Genomic DNA, 2,624 nt, shown 5'->3' on the forward strand with positions numbered 1-2,624 from the left:
GGAGAGAGAGAAGGAGGAGAGAGAAAGGGGGAGAGGGAGGCGAGAGAGGGGGAGGGGGAGAAAGAGAGGGTGGAGAAAGAGGGAGGGGGAAGGGAGGGAAAGGGAGAGAGGGAGGGGGAAAGGGAGGGAGGGAGAGAGAGATAAGAAGAGGGGAGAGAGAGAGAGGGAGGGAGGGAGAGACAGAGGAGGAGATGGGCTAGGGAGATGCACTTGCCACTCAGGAGTGAGGACCAGAGTTCGGGTCTTCAGAATCGTAAATGTTGCATGGACCTTGTGGCCTAACTGTAAAACAGAAGCAGGATCCCCGGCAAGATCCACCTCAGTGCATAAGGTTGAGGAGTCATGAGGATGATTCCTGACTTCACACATACACACACCCAGGGGGGGGCGGGGGGAGGAAACAAAACAAAACAAAACAGAAAAAAAGTCGTTTAAAAAAGACACAAAGGTCCTCTTCTGGGGATGGTGCTTAGAGGCACTCAAAATGGTCCAGCATTTGACATACCGTCATAGGCTCTCCTACAATACAGCCTCTAACAAAACTAGGCTGTCTCGAACCCTCAGCAACAGAATTGTTTACCTGTATACCAAGAAGGTTGGGAAAGCACCGAAACTGGCATGCGGTGTGTGCCCAGGCGGACTGCGAGGGGTTTGTACTGTGAGGCCTAACATCCTGATGAGACTGTCTAAGCAAAGAAATACGTCAGCAGGGCCTACGGTGGCTCCTTGTGTGCCAAGTGTGTCTGAGACAGGATCAGCGGGCTTTCCTTGTTGAGGAGCAGAAAATCGTGAAGGCACAAGCACAGAGTCAGAAAGCAAAATAAATATGTAGTTTTTTTAAGTAATAAAAGTCAAAGCTTGGTTAAAAAAAAAGACACAGAAGTATAAATCACAGAGGTATAATTAAATGATACCAGATGGGTTTGTTGTTTTTTAAGAATATAGTATGACTGGGCTGTAGCTCAGTAGGTCAAACATGCATGGAGCCCAGATTCCATCCCCAGGGCTGGTTTAAGTGATGCAGGGCGTGGAGTCAGGCAAGCGCTCTACCAGCTGAGCCAGAGCCCCAGACTCTAAGCCCTTGTGCTACTTTTTACTTGACACAACCCTTCAAGGTTTGTCCAAGCTGGTCCTGAACTCACTGTACAATCCCAGGCAGGCCTTGAACCTGCCATCCTTCTGCCTTGGTCTCCCTTTTGGCTAGGACAGCGCCACTAGCCCTGGGTGAAACATCCTTTAACCCAAATAGCAAGGCCCACCGAACACAGGCCCTTTCCTTAAATCGCCCTTGTCAGGAAAGATGCCTAACAGCCCAATGGAGACAGGAAAAGGCCCTTTCCATCCTGTCCTGTGTGTCCCTTCTCCCTGCTGGGTACATCACAACAGGCAAGTCTGAGTGTGGTCTTCTAAGGAAAAGTTAGAAGAAACAGGGTTTTAAATGCGTCTGGACTCTAAGCCCACTGAGTGTTCTAGTCCCAGTGCAATATTTTTGCCTGTAAACTACAAACATTTGTTAAGAAAACTTTCTGGGTGGTGGAGGCGCACACCTTTAATCCCAGCACTCTGGAGGCAGAGGCAGGTGGATCTCTATAAGTTTGAGGTCAGCCTGGCCTATAGAGTGAGTTCCAGGACATCCAGGACTACACAGAGAAACCATCTCGAGAAACAAAATACAACAACAACAGCTTTCTCAGAAATTAACAGCTCTAATAAATGAAATTAAAAACAACAACAACCACATAGCGCCAGTGAGCTGCTGGGCAGGAAATGGCACTTGCTGCCAAGCTTGGTAGAAGAAAAGAACCAACTCCCACAAGCTGTCCTCTGACCTTCAATGAGTGCTCACACATATGAATAAATAGATAGGGGGGGTTTAAAAAAATAGAAGATAACTATTTGTTCTAGTATACAAAATTTCATACCAAATCACTCTGGCAAAACTATGCCTGACTAAATCAGTCATCGATCAAAAACCTCAGATTCCAAAAAGCATACAACCTCAGACTACAAAGAAACAAAGTTATATACGAAAGAAAGTGTAAGCAAGAGTGCAGTGAATCACTCCATGGCTAGAAAGAAAAGTGGATCGGGGATCCAACTGGCAAGGCTACGGGGTGGGGGGGGGGGAGGCAGACAGAAGCAAAATGGCAGAAAAGCAAGCAAGCAGTTCTGTGGCAGCCAATAGGGCGGGGTCCTTGAGCTGATTCAGGCTGTCCAATTGACTGAGAACGAGATGTCCGAGGTAGTTAACTTTGTGGGCAGACTAACGAAGGTTTCTGGTCAATGGAAAGCTGCCTTATGAGATCTGCTTTTCCAGTAAAAAGAAAAATACCTTTAGGCTTCTGTTAACCAGTCAGTCCTTCTGTGTGGGACATTGTCACCAGCACTGGCCTTCGGGGGGTTGCTTTGGGCCTAACAGGAGGGAGAAATCTATCCACTTGGAAATTTTAAACTTATTTTTAATAACTCTTGGAATAGCTACCAAAAACAGAAATCACGGATTATTTCAAATTCACTATATCATAACAGAAACATAGATAGGACCTGAATGCCTACCTAATTAAGCAAAATTAATGAAATAGTACTCAAATATCCCCATGAGTTTCAGGAAGACAGTTGTAAAT

At 46.3% G+C, this 2,624-nt stretch overlaps 1 pseudogene; it reads left to right on the forward strand.

Moving 5' to 3' along the window:
- The first annotated feature begins 484 nt into the window (after window positions 1–484).
- Window positions 485–824, forward strand: LOC127196793 (60S ribosomal protein L34-like; annotated as a pseudogene).
- Window positions 825–2,624: the final 1,800 nt, after the last annotated feature.

This window comes from Acomys russatus, chromosome 13 (genome assembly GCF_903995435.1).
Source record: "Acomys russatus chromosome 13, mAcoRus1.1, whole genome shotgun sequence".
NCBI lineage: Eukaryota > Metazoa > Chordata > Mammalia > Rodentia > Muridae > Acomys > Acomys russatus.